Below are 21,579 nucleotides of genomic sequence, written 5' to 3' on the forward strand. Positions count from 1 at the left end.
AGTTTGTCTGTTTTTATGTTTAATTTAACTGAGGTTATTATATATAAGTATAATTAATAAAAAAAAGTTACTTTATTTAAAATGACTGTAAAATTTTGTTTCATTTTATCAAGGATTATAAATATCCAGTTTTTAAAAATCTTGAATAAGCAAAATTATAAAGGATAGTACTTTTAATTTTAATAGTTTCAGAAAAAAAGCTGTTTTTTTATTATTCTTAATTGTTACAGCTTATGCATGTTATCATTATCTTATTAAATTTAAACTTATTTACAGCTCATATTGATTAAGTGCATAGTATTTTAGATTTGGTTTTAGATATTTTTAGTTGAATCTAAATTAAAAAACTTTTAAATAAATTAGATGTTTGATAAAAACAAATCTTAAATACAGATACAAATAATGTTATAGCAGTCAGACACATAAATTAACTTTTAAAGTTAACAATGTAGTTTTAGTTTGTTCATGTTATTAAGTTACGAGATTGATATACAAGATCAATTTCCCGTTATAAATAATTATGAAGAAACAAGTTGCTTGATTTAAGTAATTCCGTCTTTATATGAACAATATAATGAAGCATTAAAATGTGTGTAAATAGATGACGTAAGTGAGTGCTTAAATGTTATTATAATGCAATAAAAAATCAAAACTCATTACCAAATTAACTTTATCTAATTTTTAAAAATAATACTACATTATACTCTTTTGTGTTAAATTTTAGTCAGTTAAACTATTATAATTAAAAAAAATTAAACTTAAAAGTTTGTAAACTATCTGACTTATGTAAAGGTGACAAAAAACTAACTAAAATGTTTTTAAATTTTGGACTAAGTTTTACAATGTTGTTTTATAATTTTAGGATAAAATACAACTACGTACATCAGTAAATTAAATATATTTAGATACTTGTTACCTATCAACTTTTTTAATAATAATCAATCACACTTTACAAGCACTAATAATTTACAAAGATCAATAATATCTAAAATGTAACACTTTTGATAAGCTTTTTTGAATATTTTAAGTCAAAATTTTTAATTAAGAACAAAACCCAATAATGATATAAAATAAAAAAAACTATTAAGTTCATAACAACAAAACCATTAAGTTTAGGTTTTTTAATTAAACTACTTTTTCAACAGAAGAACTTGTACAAATTAAATTTGTTTAATAATAGGTATTTCTAAAAGCAGTTATTTATAAGAATAAATACATTAAAATTAGTTATCACACTAATTTTTAAGTACAGTTTTTTCCGTCTGGAATACTTGTTTTGTATTTAGTCAAAAATTGAATAATCAACAGAAAAAGCGCATTAAAAGATCCATGCTTATAGTTTATCAAAAAAAGGTTCATTCACAAATATTAACTTTTACTATAATTTCACAAAAATTTTATTCTAAATTATTATCTAATAACATATTATAAATATAGTTTACTATGTTTTTAAAAAATTTAGTGTTGTATTTTTATTTATGGGAATAAGCTATTTAACTAAAAGTAATGTTATTTTTATATTTATCTATTTAAATTAAGATAGGTTGTATAACATTGGACTCTAAAATACTTACAATTTTACATTAAACAACATATATTTCGATTATAAAGTTTTCGTACGAAATATTGCTACAGAGTTATTTGACGTCACTTCAAATAAAACACATAACAAAATTCAAAGTAAAAAATAAACTTTAAAACTGTTTGAAAAAATTACTATTACTAAATGTAAGTTACATTTAAAGTTCTTAATTGGCGAGTTTATTTACAAATATCTATTTCTCGATACAAACTAAGCTTCGAAGTAGAAGTAAATTTGAGAGAAACTTATTTTTATTTGAATATGATTTTGAAATAATTTATTGACTCACTATATTTTTTTTATTGTTTTATTGCTGTTGTGTATTTGTTGAATTTTTCTTTAAGTTGTCGCAGAAGTAAAAGAATAAACATCATTATAACACTAATTCAACACTATAATGTATAGGAAAGATTTTAAACGACTTGTTAAATTTTATTTTTTAATTATGAGTACATTAAGTTATTTAATGTTTATTATTTATAAAAAACTAATTTTAAGATTTAGTTGTATGATAAGGCAAGTTATTATTATACTTCATAAAGGAAAAATAAAGTTTTATAATAAGATGTTTTTTAATGGTAAAATAATTAAACTTATTGTTTTGAAATTATTCTTTTTATATTTTTAAAGGTTATCTATTGATCACTATTTAAGCAGTGGTGATTTTAATTTTTTTAAATATAAGTTGGTAGATTAAAATATGAAACTAATTTCATACAAGTAAACTAAAGATCTGCTTAATTCTTTTACCTTATGTATTCCTTAAGCTTATTTTATCATAAACTACTGTATCTATCTTGATTATTGTAAATTAAGAAACAATAAAAAAATATGTATTGTTACAACAAAACTAAAGACTGTTTTTATTGTTTTTATTCTTTGTAAATAACTTTCTTATAGTAACTTTTATTCTTTCACAGAGAGTTAACAGAGAGAAAGTACCTATTACTTTATTTATTACAACCTAATACCAAATACTTTAATTCAAAACTCAATGTTTTTGAAAACAGACATTAACTTTATAATTATATGGTAAGTAAAATTGAAATAGAGAATAGAAAAGTCAAACTAAGTATTTTTTTTCTTTATACTAAATTAGTTTTGAATTTACTTGACGCTTATTGACGTCACTAAAACATTAACTAAGCTTGTTAAATTTTGTTACATAAAAATTGTATAAGACAAATATCTTCGAAAACTGTTTTTTTTAGCGAGAAATTGACTTTTTTACTACTATTGCAAAAATAATTACATAAACGCAATGAAAATGTTTCAAGCTACATTTTGAAGAAAGACTTTGTTATAATATAATAATTAGAGTGAACTATCAGTAACAACACACCGAATTTACAAAACAATATAGTGCGAATACTTATTATTAAGTTCAGTTATAGTCTTTTATCATTTTACCAGAAAGAAAATTTTAGACATTAAACTATTAAATAAATATGTATGTTCTAACTTTTTGTTCTGCTCTTACAACTAACTAGTGTCAGAATGACAGTTTTAACTCTTTATTTGATTAATGATTCTTATTAATATCATGTTTATTTCTTAGTTTAAAAGTTTTAGTTTTCGCTTTTTTAATTTTATCACTAAACTTTTTAATTTTACTTATTTAGTAGTACTGTTTACAAAAATATTATCGACAAAAGTTAACCTGTTCTAAAGATTTCAAACATTTTTCATTTATCACTTATCACTTAAACTAAACCTATAGATATTATATATAAATATAAATATTACATGATAGTTAGCAGATTACTAAAAATAATTAAACTAATGAAACAAAACCTTAAGCAGATTTTTTCTAGTGAAAGTTTTAATACATATTATTAGATTAATTTACCTAGTATTTGATCCTTGACCAAAATTTAAAGGTTGACAGTGTTATAAAAAATAAACTTGTTGACAATAAAAATTACAGTCTAAAATTGTTTTAAGTAACAGTTACCTATACAGATTTTATTTTTAAAACTATGCACAATTCTTTATAAATACTGATTTTGGATTGACTGTTTAGATTTAAATAATTGTTATATTCAATAAACACTATTTTAAACAAAAGTATACGAAAATAGCGAGTGTTAAAACAATATTAATCGAAAATTATGAAATTAAGAATGTTTTTTTTTTTCATTTTAACAACTTGTTTATAGTTTTGAAAAAGAACGTTTTAACATATAACTATTTACAAAAACAAATTTAAGCGTTTGTTAACAAAGATCCTAGCGAAACTAGTTCACTGGAATATATAAATAACAAATTAAACAGCATTTTTTCTTTATTATACTAACACATGTTTTTGAGTATTTATGATTTTTAAATTACTTTAAAAATGTAAACAAGTTCTATATATTAAATATATTAATCTTTTCCTTAGTACTATATTCTAAATATTGTATTTAAAACCAAACTAAGTTATTTTGTATAAAAAGCATGCTTTAGTTAGAAATAAACTTAAGAACCAAAAGTTTAATTTTTACAAATTTGATTTAAACAAAAATTAACTTTGAAAACATTGTGCCTCGCGACCTTTAAGGTAAACATTAGTAATTTTTAAACAATATATTCTGATGTTACATTCTTTTTATTTAAATTTTGATAAATTTTATAACCTGTTTTATAATTATACTACCAAGTTTTAACACATTGCAGCTTTAGTTTTTTACAAAATTTTAAAGCTAAATGCTGTAATGCGAGAATGATATAAAAGATCAATTTCTCGCTAAAAATTAATGTCAAAATTCTTTATTATTATATATTATACAGCATATTTTTATTTAAATTATAAGAAGCTTTAGTTTGTTGGCGTTTTTTATGACATCATTAAGCTCCAAGTTGTTTAATAATAAAACAAAACTTTAACTTTGTATTTTTTTATTGCATGTTGTATTCTTATAAAGTGTTTAGTTAGTATATTGACCAATTTTATATGTATATAATTTTTAATATACTTAAATTAGGTGAACCTACTTATACTTAAAGAAATATTAAACCGTTTGTTTTAAACTAAAAATGCTTTTCTATTAGAGTAAAGTGCTTAATGATTTTTTGATAACGAAAGTATTTATTGTAAATCATACAAGATAATTTTACCGCAAAATATATATTAAAAGCAACTAGTTAAAATCGTTAGGCAAATGATTTCAAAAACTTTTTAAAACAAATATAAATACATTTATATAAGCCATAACAAACATTCTAATCAGTAAACTATTTACTTAATATTAACTTAAGTTTAGATGACAGTAAAAAATGCAAAATTTTACAAAGACAGTGTACAAAATTATGCAAACAAAAAACTTAAGAGTGTTTCTTAACAATTTACAAGCTAAATCTATAAACTATGAAGAATTTAGTGTCAAAATATAATATTCAGTTAAGTAATTTTAGCTTTTATTTAATTTATTGGTTTTTGTTTTGTTTCTAACGTTCTGTTTTCTGAGTTATATATTTTTAAAATTGATTCTAATTAAATCTATCGTCTTAAGCTCATGGTTTTTTTTTATTTACAAGTGATAAAAAATAAAACTATAATAACTTAATAAAAAATTGAATATAAAATTTATAAAATTATAAAATTTCTTGAACAACTTAAATGACTATTTAAAAATTTTAAAACAAGAGTTTAAATTGCTTGTGTTCTGATTAATATTTTGATATCTTTTTAGTTTTAAAAGGTTTCCCTTCATGCTTATAGGTAGATGACCAAAAATATTTCTTAATAACAATGTGTTGACTATAATTAAGAGCATTCCTTTATTTCAGCTACTTGTTCTTAAAAATATTGTTTTCATTAAACTAATTGAAATTTTAGGAAAAAACTTAAGTGGTCTAACATGTAAAATTGTTAATAAAAGGAAAGCAAAAAATGAATCAGGTCTAAACTTAGCTTTAATGTTGAACTATATTGCTTGTATTTATAAATAAAAACTTTAACTGTGTGAGATATTTTAAAGTTTTGTAAACTCATCAATTAATTTCTGGCAGCCTTAAAAATCATTCAACGTGAAGACCATTTAGATAGAATATAATAACTTTACTTACTAAAAAAAACAATGCTAACTGTACTATTTTATTTATACAAAAACTTTAAAGTTGTTTTATAACACATGTTTTTAAATACTTTTAATTCGTCTTTTATATAATGAAAATATGTTTATAGTTGTTGCTCAAATAATCTTTGCACTATTGTTTTTATGTTAATCGTCTGATTCTAGTCAGAATGTTAGACTACATCGCTTAGATTTGTTAAAAAAAAACTTTAACTATTTAGTTTACTTTTAAATTTCGTGTAATTGTAAATTAATTTTTTGCATAATAAAAAAATCAAATACACTGTGAAGACCACGGCAGTAGAATATAATAATTTAAATTATGTAGAAAAAACTAGTTATATTATTTTATTTATACCAAATTTTTTATTTTGTCTTATTCAACATGTATATGAAAACTTTTGATAAACTCTTTTTTCTAATGAAGAAAAAATTATAATTGTTGCCAAATTAATTTTTACAGTATTTCTTTTATATTATTTGTCTGAATTTTGTGTGACTTTAGTGTCAATAAAATAGGTTAACAAAGATAAGCAGACCAGCAAATTAGCAAATAAAATATCAGATATACTAACTCTAAAAGTAACTGAATATGTATTAATAATGACAAGTGTGCCTCCAGATCAAGTAAAAATGTACCAAAATAAAATCTTTAAATTAATATTAGCAGCAGTTCTAATACCTAAAATTAATAAACTTGAAATCGAAATACTTTCAATAATTCAAATGTTCTTAAATTGTACTACTAATATATTAAACCGTAAAAAAGCTTCTTCATAAAACAAATTTTGTTTTCCTGTCACCAGTAGTTCGAAATAACTAGTAAATAAAAGCTCCTATTTATTGAAGAACATGAAGTACTAACAATGAAAAGCAAGTATATTAACTTAACAAAAGGAATAGCATCGAAATGCTTTAATGTTACAATTAGCAATTCATTACAAACTAAAGCATAAATATTGAAATAAATAAAAATTGGTATTAAATGCAGCTTTTCTTACATTTCTACATGCTAAAGAACCAATACTTATGGCGAAAATTGGGAACGTTTCGTCGTTCTTGTAAAACTAAAACATTAAAAAGCTCCTTATGTCTATTGTTATGGTTTCAGATAACTGTATGTTAATTAATCAACTTTCAAATGTTTTTATAAGTCAATAAAAAGCCATTATTTTATATTTTTTTTCTATTTACAGTGCACAACTTTTAACTAGATTAACCATCATTGCACTAGGAAACTGTCATAAAATATTGTCAAACAAACAGCCACTAAGTAACCAAACTATAGTATAACAAACTAGACTAGCAGAAAATAAATTATAGTCGGTAAATGGTAATCAATAAAAGTGTGATTAACTATTAGGGCAAAGGCTATTATAACTTTGGCTATTATAACTTATAACTAACAAATTTAAAAAAAAATAAGAGCTAGTACAAAACTAAACTATAAATGTTATTTTAATTAAACTCATTTCTAATATTTTATATTACATAGAAATAGAAATATTTTAGTCAATCAAATAAAAAACTTCTTTTAAAATATGAAAATTAAAAAGTATTTTAAAAATGTTTTGTTGTTATGATTTTTCTTAACTTAAAAACTAAGATTTTTTTCAATATGTCATTCAAACCAGTTTTTATAGTTCAATTACATAAAAAAAAATTCAAATATTTTTCTTTTAACGGTTTTAAATCAAACTAAGTTAAGATTTTAAAATTTAGTTTAGGGGAAAAAACCAACATAGAAGTATTTATCGAAAATATTTCAAGCTTCATAGACTTAAAAGTTACTTCAGAATAAAAACTTAGTTTTTGTTTAACCTAATTATATGCTTGTAAACAATATATTTTCTTTTATAATTTTTAGTTTATTTGTAGAGCACGTAATTAAGTGTTTTAAATTTAAAAATATCTAAATTGTATTGATAATTATTTTTATTTTACTTTATTTGTTATATAGAAAAATATTTTTATGAATTATAATAAACTTTTGTGCAGCTACAATTCATTTAGATAAAAAATGAAATATTTAATAATTTAAGATTCACACTATTTCGACAAAACATTTGAATCTTGTTGTTTTTTGTCTTAAAGCAGTTAAATAACCATAACAATACAACAACCATTTCTTCAAACCATGTTTAATACTACATATTATTAAATTTATTCAACAATCTCTAGCTATGATTTTTTTCGAAAGTTTTAAATTTAATTTAAGCAATTTTTTTTTCTAGTAAAGTATATCAGGGGCATGTCTAGACTTTTTTCAGCTGAATTTCAGAATTTTAGAAAAAATATTTAATTGTTTAAAGTTAAAAATTCTTAGATACATAAAAATTTTCAAACTTTAAACAGTTTGTAAATACTAGTAAACATATTGTAAAATCTAAGCAAGTAGTTCACATTGTAAAAAGATTGCCTTACTATTTAAAAGTTAATGTATAACAAAGTCTTACATAATAAAAAATAAATAAAAAAGAAATACTAATAAAATTAGAAGTAAGTTGTTTTATGATAAAAAATATGTTCAATGATATGTAAATAAATAGTTTAGTCATGCACTTTCCAATTAAAACAATTTAGTTAAAAATCAAATTTAGCTGAAAATTTTCAAAACTAATTAATAGAAGACATAAAGAAATATTTTAAAACTTGTTTTAAATAGAATAAAAATGTAAAACTTCTGTTTTTCTAATGTTGTAAAATAAAACAATATTTTATTTGGTCAAAAGTTTTCTAATTAAAAATAAAACTTTTGGAGTCGTAATATAAATTAGAAAATTAAAATTAAAACCTAACGCTGACTAAATTAAATTTCCTTTTTCAAGTATGCTCCGTTCACAACTTTAAAGTTTTTTTAATTTTTTTTAAAGTTTTTTTATTTTTTCTCAAAAAAATGTAGAACGACGTCATTATTGACGTTTAGTTTAAAGAATATAAATTAAATTTTTCTTGATATCTTTAAAGTATCATATAGGTACACATTTTAAGTAAGTTCACTTATAAAAATTTATAATCAATCGCATTTTAGTTATTTATAAAATAGTTTATTTTTCAGGGTTCGCAAAGGAAACCAGTCAGAAGATGCTTTTGAAGCATACAGTTGTAAATAAAACTTTATTTATTCACAAGTTATAAAACAAGGTTTAAATACAATTGTACTAATGCCACTTGATTGTTCTAAACAAGTAAATTGTATTAAATAAAACACACAGTGGGTCTAAATTGCGTTTAAGTGGAGATGAGATCTTTAAAAAATATTCTTAATTTTCCAAATATCTTTAAAAGTTTTAGATTTTAATATCCTGTAAGGTTGTTTCTATTAAGAGTTTAACAAAAAATTTTTAGAGAGCTTCACACTTATTCTTAGTTTGTTTGCTTGTAATCATCGCGTTATCAGAAAAAATTGTAAAGCAGAAAATTCAGTAAAACTTTTACTTTAGTTATAAGGTTATTTTTAATGAACTTTCAAAGCCAATTAAAAAATGCTTTATAGAATTAATTGTTTTAGACTATAAGTAGTAGCTCTTATGAGTTTTTTTTTAGTAAATATTGTTATTCAAAAAATCAAAACAAGACAAATAAAACTAGTATTTTAATTAATTTTGATTTCTTTAAAAGCCTTTAGATACTTAGTAGATACTAAATAAAAAGTTTTTATAATTAAAAAGAACTCTATCTACTAAATTCTATTTAACGAAAATTCAATTGGTAGATTCTATAGGGTGTTTTCAAAGTTACACCGGCTAAATATTTTTAGAATGTATTTTTGTGTTAAAATTTGGTTGGTATGCACCATATTTTTTTACTAACTTTTATCAATTATGTCTAAGGATTACTTAAAAGATATACATGGTGTATTTGGGCTAGAAACTTTTTATTCAAAAAAAAAAAAGGAATTTCAAGAAAGTACATGAACAAAGTACTTTTTCTTCTTAAAGAAAACAAACAAAAACTTAAGGAAACCAAAAAAAATTATTTAGATATTTAATTTATCTAAAAACCTATTCTTTCAAGTAATTTTTTCTATCTGAAAAAAGTAAAGAAGATAATATAATGTTAAAATAGAAATAAATTTTGTTATAAACTAAATTATCAAAATTATTAATTATTTTTTCTTTAAAAATAAAATATCTTAAGAGAACACTTTAGAATTAAACAGAATAGGTTTGTTAAAATAAAATTAAACAACTAAATTGATTAAAAATAATTATACTTCATATTGATTTTAAAGTTAATTAAATATTTTTTTATTTTAGCTAAGTTGACTTTTTTATAATAAATAATCTGTAGCGTAACAAAAAAACTACAAAAAGTTTTATTCTAACATAATTTTTTCGCACGATATAATTTTCTATTGAGTCAATTTCAATTTAATTTAAGGCAGTTTTTTTTTAATTTTTAAACAGACTTAAACCAAAAGGTTACGAGAATAATATAAAAGATCAATTTCTCGTTTTAAATTAAACCATATAAGCATTATATTTATTTTGTTGTAAATTTTAAAAATCCTGTTATTATTAATAAAAAAGCCTGATGCTTTTAATTGTTTGTAAATGTATGACGTCAAGAGTAATTAAAACAAATACTGTAATGCGATGGAAAAATATCAACACACATTATTAAATTAACTTTATCGTGTTAAAAACATTTTGTAAGAAAATGTCTTACATGATAAATATTAATTTCTTACATTCAAGTTATTGCCATAATTATTATACTTTATCTTCAAAACAAAACAATATAATGTTTTACTATATAAAATATTTGTAAAGTGATAATTGTGTTTGAAAACTGCAGTTGATTGTTTAATAAAACTTAGTTTATTTAGAATAAATTATTTAGACCGGACTTAGCTTGCATAAAAAAGTCTTTAAAGTATAAAATATACTGTTTTTACTATAGTAGTTGAGGTTTTTTTATTTGTTATCTTAAACTAAAAGCATAGAATAAATAAATTACGTTGAGAAATGGTAATTAGTGGTAAACAATAAAATCTATTATACCTTAAATCTTTTTTTAATAATAGAATCACTTTTTTTACAAAGAACATTTAATGATTAAGGGTTTTAATATTGCGAGAAAGATTTTGTTGCTCTCAACAAATTACATGGTTTTGACAAATGACGTGTTAATATCATGCATGGTCATAAATTTTGTATATTTATATTTCAACAAAGTTAGTTTGTGTAACTATAAATATACATTAGAAAGCTTGTTTTAACAACATTTATAATTTATTTATAACTAAAAATGTTCCTTTGGAAGAACCTGAAAGATAATTTGTACACCTTAGAACAGGGGTCGGCAAACTGCGGCCCGCGGGCCAAATGCGGCCCTCGAAGATAAATCTGAGGCCCGCGAGCACGTAATATTTTTAAATGGAATGCGGCCCTCGAAAGAAAATCTTGCGGCAAGCGAACATGTAAATGTGACCCGCTGAGCACAATTATATTTTAAGATTTCTTTTTGTTATTTAGTTTAATTTGTTTTATCTCGTTTTAGTTCCTGTATAACATTTTAAAAGAATTCAAAGACTTTACTACTTTAGCTTAAAAATGTAAAAAAGACAGATTAGCATTTCATCAGGATTTCATCATAGTTTTTTAACAATTTATTCTCACAACTGCAAGTTATTATCTGAAAGACAGTGTTAAAACTGCTTTGTTTTAGTAAGTTATTTATATCACACGTATTTAGTAAATAAACTACATGCAAAAGTTTTCCATTTTGTACGAAAGTAATGAACAGCAAATAAACTACGATGTCATTTATTTACAGTTTAGATATTTTTTTTAAAGTTTTTTATTCATAAGTCTTTTTTATAGATGTTTTTTTTTACTGTATTATATTTAAGAGAGCATAAAAACAGTGAAAATTACATAGTAATAAGAAATTAAGTTTATTTTATTTTGGTTTTGACACGTTTAGATTTTTTAGAAGTTTTCTATGAACTTTAAACTAATTTCTATGTACACCATATCATTTCTATGTACAAAGATGCATATAATTTAAACCTATTTTTATTAAATAACTAAGTTAGATTAAGTTTAGTATTTGCATAACTTTCTAAGATAGTTGTTTCTACAGGTAATATCTATTTGTGTACAAATACAATATAAAAAATATATAAGACATAAATTAAAATAGTTTTTGTCTGGTGTATATTTTAATTTAAAAAACAATTTTTTTTGCCAATTAAATTACTTTTATGCGTTGCATACTGATATACACAGTTGCTGTTTTTTTGGGAAATAGCTATTTAATACAAGCTAGATTTGGGTATGGTAAATTTATTAAGTGTGGAAACTTTTAATCATAATAGTTCAAATTCAAGCAATTAAACAACTAAACATTGCAAAAGATTCAGACTATGACTATTTAAACACGTCAAATTTTAGGCAAACTTATTATTTTTTAAGTTTTGGATTGAATTGCCTTTTGTATACTAAAAATCAGACTAGGTATTTGTCACTCTATTTGGCTTTTTGCTTTAAAGAGTGGCGAATTAAACTAATGATTTATGTTTTGTTCGTTATAAAGTGTTTGTTTCCATTATAATATATGTTAAACTTAAAATTATGCAGCTGATTTAATTTAAAATGTTATTTAATTAATTGTATACACGTAGGCAAACATGTTAAAAAGCACTGCTTTGTGTACTTGAGCGTGAAATTACTAACTTAAAACAAACCAAAGTTTATAAGCATCATTGCTGAATTACCACAGTAACTCTTAGCATTTTAACATGTCTGCACGTAGGTGTGAATAATCAGTGTTGTTAAAAAACTTGAAATCCGGAAAAGCTTTGATTTTTACAATTTATGCTTTAAAAATACAAGAATAACCTTGAAATTAAGAATTTTGTAAAATACGTTGAATTTTAAACGTTTTATACATGTAAAGTAGTGAATTTTCGATTTGACCCATAAAATCCACCATACAAATGTTTTTTTCTAAAAAAACACATTTAAAGCAGCTTAACAGTATTTTTAAAGATTGTTATACAATTTAATTTTATTATATAGTGATAAAAAAAGCAAAAAATTATAATTTAAAAAACTTTATATTGCTGTATCGCACTTTTGCTTTTAAAATGTCTTTGCCTATTGTTGTGCTTTGCATTGAGCTTAACCTAGAAAATTTTCTAAAACGTCAAAGTTAATAAAAAAATCTTTAGTAGAACGTAGGTATTGTAGTAGAATATAGAATTAAATGAACAATTTTTGTTGTATCAGTACTCTCATCTTAAAAGATTTATTAGTATTTTAATTTCGTTTTCGTGGCTTATAAACTTAAGACATTTCCTAAACACGAGTTTTTGTTGTTATTAAAGAAATAAACAAAAATATTTTGCTACCGCCAATACAAATTCTTTACAAAATCTAAAATTCTAAAGAATAACTTATTTTTAGTAGTTATTTTTCAAAAATATTACTGATCAGTCTGTAGTTAGTGAAAAAGATCTCGTGCTTTGTTGGAACTGACTTAAGCAATTTTATTTTTTTTATTTCTCCAAAAACTCCTAACTAACGTTCTTTTAATTCTTGTAGCTTGTCTTATATTTCACATTTATTTTTTTTAAATACAAAATTTTTATTGCAGATAAAAATTGCTATAATGCTTAATAAGTTTTCTCTACTATAAGTTTAAAAAATGTTATATTTTTGTTAGAAATATTTACGTAACTTAATTGTTCATTCAAGATGACTAATTATGATTTATTTGCTATATTTTTAACTTATTGTTAATAAACTTTATTATTTCTTTATTTATTGAACTTTATTTTAAACAGCGTTGCCAAACACACATGCTAGTTTAAAAATTTGAAAAACTCAGACTATTTTATACCTACTAAAGATAATTTATAACAACTCAAGTGTGTGTTAAGCATCTATTTCAAACACTTTGAATAAAACTTTGAAATCTCAGAATATTGTTATGTGTTGTGTAGCTAACTAATTGTTTTTTTTCTTGTCTTTTTAAATATTGTGAAATTTTTTTAATGATGATATATTAGTTAGGTATTTAACCTTGATTAACAGCAAATTTTTAATTTTTTTAACTTTAATAAGTTAAAGCTGGTTTGATATAACTCAGACATTTTTTGCTTTTAAAGTGGCAACCTGAAAAAAACTAATAAGTAACTAATAATGTATTTGTTAGTTTTAAAGTATTTGACCATTAATTATATTGTAGATTATATTTTAGATTTCTATAACAAAATAGGTATTAGTTTTATTTAATTAACTAAATACTGATTTTTTAAAAAACTGAAAACGAAAGATTTTAGATGCAAACAGTTTTTTTCAAATGTAAATTTTTTCAAAATATGAAAAGTGGTTCATAATATAAAAAGTGTCCCAAAAATGTTTTTAAAGCTCGGTTATTTTATTATAGATTGTTAGGTTGTAAGTAAAAAAAAACATTAAATTTAGCTTACTAAGTGTTTGTGAAAGTTGGTATTTTATTTAAAGTTAAGTATATTAGTCAAAGTAAGTTTATTCTAATAAATATTTATAATTTAAATTTAAACTGTTTGAGCTAAAAGTCATTTATAAATATTAAAGTAATTAAAAGTAAACATGATCTGTAGAGTGACTAAAACTAAAATCAAAACAATATTAAAATGTCACTAAAACTAAAACTGCGGCCCGCGAAGATTTGGGGAACTTGAAATTTGGTTCGCAAGCATCAACTACCTGCCGACCCCTGCCTTTGAACAAACTTTAATAAGTTCGTTCAATAAAGAATATAAGAAAGATTTAATGATTGAGTTTTTAAATATTGCGAGAACAATTTTGTTGCTCGCTACAAATTACATATTGTTGACAAATGATGTGTTAATATCATGCATGGCCAATTAATTTTGTATATTTATAATTCAACAAAGTTAGTTTGTGTGATTGTAAGTGACGTCAGTTTTTGTTTTTAGTGAGTGTTTAGAAAAAAAAAATCAAATGTAATGTTTGAAACTATTTTAGTGTTTAAAATAAACCATTACTTATTAACACATAGGTATATTATTAGCAAAAGTCATAAACTTTCTACAAGTATTTAATATTGAATAAAACAGCTTAATATTATTTTCATTTCAGATTATTTAAACAAAATTATTTCGTTAGATAATTTGAAATACCTATATATAAATATAATTTTCATGTTTATAAGGGTTAAGATGATTACCGTAAAAAAGACATTTTAAAATCTAGCTGTACAATTGACACTTGAAAACTTTAAACTACATAAGTTACTACAATTTAAGTTGAGTTGTAGTATCAATCAGAAGAAATCCAGCCTGAAGCCTAATTAATCCACATAAAAAAATTGTGGGCATGTATAAAGAAAACATTTTAATTATATCAACATCTCATGGACCGTCATGCATGTAACTACAAGCAAAACCCTCTTAAAAACCAGAAGCGTGTATCATTCATAACTTAGAAAGAATCGCCATCGCAGAGCCTAACAGAGATGAATCAGCGAACAGATCTCGCTGCTTTGTGCCCCCACTTCAGGTCGTGCTATTTTTAGTTTAATTTAACCTTATATTCATTTTTTGGTAGTTTATGTCTTTTAATTGATTTCTCATCTAACTTACTTATTTTATTAAAAAAAATAAAAAAATATATTCCGAAATGCTTGGTTAAGTTATATTTTATTTAAACTCTCGTCTTAAACTGTTTATACTTATTAACACTTTTTAAAGTATCACTAATTACCCTTAACTATCTCTACGTCTCTACATATATAAGATGCATTAGATTGTCATTTATTATTGTACCTAAAACACTACTTAGGTAGTACCAATTAAAGTCTGTTATGAACGTATCGTTGTTTCATAATAGCTCACGTTTTCTTTGAGCACTTTATTATTATTAAACAAGAAACTTTTAAAGTCTTTAATCGATAATAGTACTAATGTAGTAAGTATAAATTTTTTTAAGGATTAACTATTGTGAAAATGATTTTAAATCTGTTTTTTGTAGAATTATAATTTTGTTCGGAGTTTGGTATATATGCTTTAAAAGGAAAATTTACTTTTTTATATATATAAAACTGCAACGTTAGTTTATGAGTTTTTTTGTAACTTCAACTCAATAAACTTTTAATTCAAAATATATTTTACTTAACTATAGTTTGAAAATTTATTTGAATAAAAAAATATTACACTAGTTTTTATTTTGTTTTTAACTTCCTTTACACTTAACTTAATTTTGTTAACAAGTGTTTATTGAATTTAAGTTTTGTAGCAATGATGTATTATGGTTTTAAGTTTTATTAATTAAATTATTAACTTCTGAGATAAACTTGATCATTGAAATTTACTATGTTATGCTGATGGTGGTTTTAAACTATTTAAATTTAAGAAACTAGTGACTATGTAAAAAAAATGTTTTAATTAATTAATGAATTCTCCGTAAATGCCTAAATATTACAAAATAATTTTAGTTATATATCAATGAAGTGATATTTGAAATAATTTATTTTAATTCCTGTTCATACAACGACAAAACATTTATTCAAGTAAATAAAACGTTATTTTAATTAATAAACATTTAGTTTAAGATTTAAACAAGAAGTGAAGTTTATACTAAACTGTTAAATTTTTGATTAATCTTTTTTTTTATTTTAAAGTTTCAACTCAACTATATTCAATTACTAGTTATCTAAATATTTCTCCACTTTAAAATTTCTAATCAAAAATAAGGTTTAGTCATAATTAAGACATTAAATAACTACTTATGTAATAATTAGTCAAAACAATTAAAAAAAAGGTTATTTTTATATTACTTTACGGCTATAGCAAATAAAGCTATTTTTTTCAGTCGATTAAGTATAAATAGTTTCTAAAAAAGTTTTAACTAATGTAATTTAACAAATTTTATAACAAAAACTAGTACTTCAGCAAATGATAGCATTAATGTTGTATCAGTTTCAGCACAGCCAATCGAAGAACAAAAATTGGATTTTAATTACAAAAAAAAAAAACATACGTTGTTTATACTCCTTTAGTTATATTTAAAACACAGTAATTAAATGTTTTAGTGCATCCTTCAAAGTAAAAAGATGTTGAAGTTATGTATCTTTTAAATAAATAAAAAATATACCTGTGATAAGTCAATTAAAAGTGTTTAAAAAAAAAACAATAGTTCTGTGAACTTGCTAAAATAGTTTCAAATTTAAAACGTTAGTTATAACTACTTAAATTTCAAAACTAAAACATCGGATAGAAGTTTATTTTTGCTTGTTACACTCTTTTTAAACGTTAAGTAATTTTTTTTTTAAACCTTAGGTTAAAATTTATGAAAATCTTTTTTTATCTATTTAGTAAACTATGACAAAATTTGCACTTTTAAAACGCTTTAACCTTTGTGTTTTTACGGAAGCATACTTTTTTAACTTACAAACTATTTTGTTCGTGTATTTATTATATATCTATATTTTTTGATACATAAATGTTTCGGTAAATAGAAAAAACTTGTGGTTTCAGACCACCTTTGAGTTCAAAAAAGCAAAAGAATCGTTTTATACTGAAAGCTTGCTAATCATTCGAGCGGAAAGTGTATTTTCATTATAATAAGTCTTTTATGTCTAACATAAGTGTGTGATGTATCAAAATAAAAGTTGCCTGAGAAATACTTCCTATCTACTGAATGTAAAATGGATATGTAAGGTATGTCATGTATTAGTTTTAATATTTTATGATAGTATGTTAAAACAACACTTTGCAAGACTGGTATTAAAAAAAAAGATATTTATAAAAACTGCAAGAAGTTTTTAAAATTTATAAAATTGGATGTTTATTAATATATGTTTATTAATACATAACTGTGTGTTGTATCAAAGTAAAAGTTACCTGAAGTCATTGTTGGTGTATAATGTAAATGTGTGATGTATCAAAATGTAAATGGACTAGAAAATGATTTTATCAACTGATTATAAAATGGATATGTAAGGTATGCCTTGTATTAGTTTTAATATTTTATGATAATATGATGAAATAACATTTTGCAAGACTGGTATAAAAAGTTTTTATATTTGTAAAATCTGCAAAAAAATTAAACTTCATAAAATTGGATGTTTATTAAAACTTTTTTTTTTGATTCTAGCTCATGACTATTAAAGTAAATTTTGTATATTTGTTAATATAATTTAATTTATTGAAAAGTATAATATAGCAAATAAATGATTTTAAGTGCTCAAACTGCATAGTCTTTGTTGTTTTTTCTGTACTAGAGTTTTTATACTTTTTCTAAAAGTGAAAAAGCAAAATTTTATTTGTTGAAGTTTATATGTAATTGTAAACATTGTTAATATTTAATTTTTACCTTGTAACTCTATAAGCTACTTTTAGAAATTTTGTAAAAGTGTAGTTTTCAAATTCTAGTATTAAATATTAAACTTAAAGTTTTTCAAAATCAGCTTGGCATATGAAATAATATTAGTTCTTTTGACAGCAACACTGTCAAATAAACTCTTTTTGAGAAAAAATCTGAGTAGATATTTAATAAATTTATAATCAAGGTTTCCCCATTTTTAGCTTGTATTTTTTGATGATGCAAAGGTTGCTTCACATTCAAGCTAGTTTTTTCTATTTTAACTAAGATCAACTTTGAATAGTTTAAACTTTTAATAGACTCAGGGTTACTTTACAGGTTTGCAAAAAAAACTTGGAATCCGTTAAAAACCTGGAATTTGAAAATTTAAGCTAAATAAACTTTGAATATTCAACAACATTTATATGAAGTAGTAGAATTTTGATTTGACACAAAAAATCCAGGGGTCGGCAAACTGCGGCCCGCGGGCCACATTAAAATTTTTATTTAATTAGTTTAATATATTAATATTTCTGAAAACACTCATTTAACATTTTAGTGTTATATTTAAAGGATATTGTATAGCCTAATTTTTTTTTGTTCAAAAAAATTGTTTTTAAAGCATATAAAAAACGTACCTTTTTGACCTACCGACCCCTGATATAAATAAAATATTTTATCATCTTCAAATATTTTTTATCAATTTAAAGTGGCTTTACAGTGCCTTTTCAATTTTGTTATACTACAACATAGTTTTTAACCTTAATTTAACTTAGAATAAAAATAGACCCAAAAACTATACTTTTAAAAACCTATTATAAATTTAGGAAATCTGTAAGAATTTTCTCAAAAAAGTTTGACAACCTAAACTATGGCTTGTTTCATTATTTTAATATACTTTGTGTAGTTTAGATGTTTTTAAACAACTTAGCGTAGTTTTCAACTTCGGTTATGGGTTTTGAGTAAGTCCTTATTGTGTAATTCTAATTTATATGATTAAAAAAATTATAAACTAATAGTTTGCTCATTTTAATTTTTCTTTAATTTTCTAAGTCAGAATAGAGTGATGTAACTTAATTTTTGCTCTTTAAGTTGGCTTTTTTCCTTAAAATGTTTCAATTATAATATTACTTTCCTGTTTAATAATGATGGGATTTTTTTTTAAAAAGTGATACAAAATGTAACATACAAGTATAAGCTTGAAGTTTTAAATTCAAACAAATAACAGTTTTGCTATTTACTCACGATACTCATAATATTTTGATTTTTTCTAACTTAAGCTGAATAAGGATAGTTTGTTTTTTTCAAAAATATAAGGTTAGTTTTAAGATTTTTAAAAATCTGACAACAAATCATTTTCAGATTTTGAATGAGATTTAGTTAATTTAATTTTTTTTGAAGTTTTTAACCAGTTTTTGAAAGTTTTAATTTTGGTCATTTTGAAAGGTTTAAAAAACATTGTAAGGGTTTAAAAACATCATTATGTGTATGGATAATTTTTTGACTAAAAGAGTGCCAACCCTAAAAAATTGATTTTCAAGCATTAAAGCATTACTAAACAGGGTTGCCAATTTACATGTAAACCTGGAATTTAGTACAAAAGTTACTAAAAAATTAGGAAAACCTAGAGTTTTAACTATTTTCACATATTCAGTAGTAAATTTCGATTTGACTTAAAAAATCTATCATATAAATAAAAAAAATTGTCATCACCAAATTTTGTTTTTTAATAGAAACATATTTAAAAAAGCTTAACAGTATCTTTCATTTTTTTTTATACTATTCAAAAAAGTTTCTTACCTTAAACTTAACTTTCAACTAAAAATAGACCCAAAGTTGTGTACTTTTAAAACCTAGAAGAAATTTGAAACTCGAGTGGCAATCTGCTAAAACAATGAGTTTAATTCTTAAAAAAACCTAAATCAATTTTGCTCTTATCAAGTCTGTTATAAGTATTTTGTTTTTGTCTTATTTTTAATGTGAATATAAATGATTGTTTGCCATTTTAAAGCATTTCATTTAAACAACTTTTAGCTTTGTCGTTATGAAAAAATAATGTTATGTGCAATTACTTTATTTTTATTATATTTAAAGATTTTGCATATTTTTAGTAACTTTTGCATTCTTGTTTGTAACAAGAACTTATTGTACTTTTGTCAAGACCAATCAGTTTTACTTTGTATATGCAAAAGTATCATTGTATAAAAGTGTCCCTTTGTGCATTACAGTCATCTACCCATTTTTGTACTTAGTCTTAGTTTTTTATGTTAAATCGAAAATGTTAGAAATATAAATTATTAAATTATTTTACACAGAATGTAAAAGTATCTGATTGATCTGTCTATTTCTTTATATGCTTAGAATTTTGGCTATTTTGTTGAGATACTATCATTGGTTAATAAATTGTAATTGTTGATAGCTAATACATAAAGGGTTTCCAAAAACCTGGAATCCTGAATTTGACAATTTAGGCTATAGAAATACTTAAAAAAACAAAAATGTTTATAAAAATGTGTAGTTTTGGACAAAAATCACAAAGTATAAACCTGTAATTTTAAATAATTTTTACATGCACAACAATATTTGAATTTGAGACAAAAATTATATCAAATAGATAACAAATTTTTGAAGTCATGAATTAAAATTATTCATAAAAAAAACATTAAATGTAGCTTTATAGTATTTTTAATGATGTTATAGTAAATAAGACATATTTTTATCTTCAACTTAATTCTATAATGAAAATAGACCCAAAAACTTGTAAAACTTTAAAAAACTACTGAAAAACACTTGACAACCCTGTTGATAAAATCTTAAAAAATTCATACATTTAATAAGGTTGATAACATTTGGTTTGCTGTAACTCACTTAATACAATTATATTTCAAAAAAAAGTTCTTCACTACAAAAAGCAAGTTTATTAAAAAGTTATAAATCAAATTTTGATTAAGATTAACAGGATAGTTTTTTTTAATTATCTGAAAAAATTGTTTGAAAGTAATTGATTTTAATTCTAAAAAATAAATAAAATGCTGAAAAACTGAGAATGAGATTGTTAATGAAACATTATGTTTTTAACTTTTTGTTTTGCATTGTCAATAAGGGACCTAATAAAATAAAATTTATTCTTATACATTTTAAAATCATTTTTGGTTAAAACAAAATTAAAGATAAATGTTAATTTTCTTATTATTAAAATAAAATTTTTAATTAAAAAAGTCAATAACCCCCCTATGCCCTTAAGCATAGCAGAACAAAAAAATTCATTTGTTGTAAATTAATTTTTGTAAGTACTCAAAAAGTTTATTTTAAAACTTAATGCTTTTAATACTTTGTGTTAACAAGTCAGTGCCGCTTATTTAGGATTAACAAGTTTTTCAACAAAGTTTTATAAACATTCATAAGTATTGATAATTTATTTGCATTAATTAAAAACTTTAGTACTAAACAAGTTACAGATTCCTTTATTATTATATATTCTATGAGTAAAATTTGATCCATTAAAGTATAGACACATATTTAAAACTTTGAAAAATTGTAAAAAAATATATTTCTATTTTAAAGCTAACTAACGTTTTGAATAAAAATTAAAAAAAAAAAAACTAAAAGCCTTTTTTTT

This window comes from Thalia democratica, chromosome 3 (genome assembly GCF_965202585.1).
Source record: "Thalia democratica chromosome 3, ktThaDemo2.hap1.1, whole genome shotgun sequence".
Classification (NCBI taxonomy): domain Eukaryota; kingdom Metazoa; phylum Chordata; class Thaliacea; order Salpida; family Salpidae; genus Thalia; species Thalia democratica.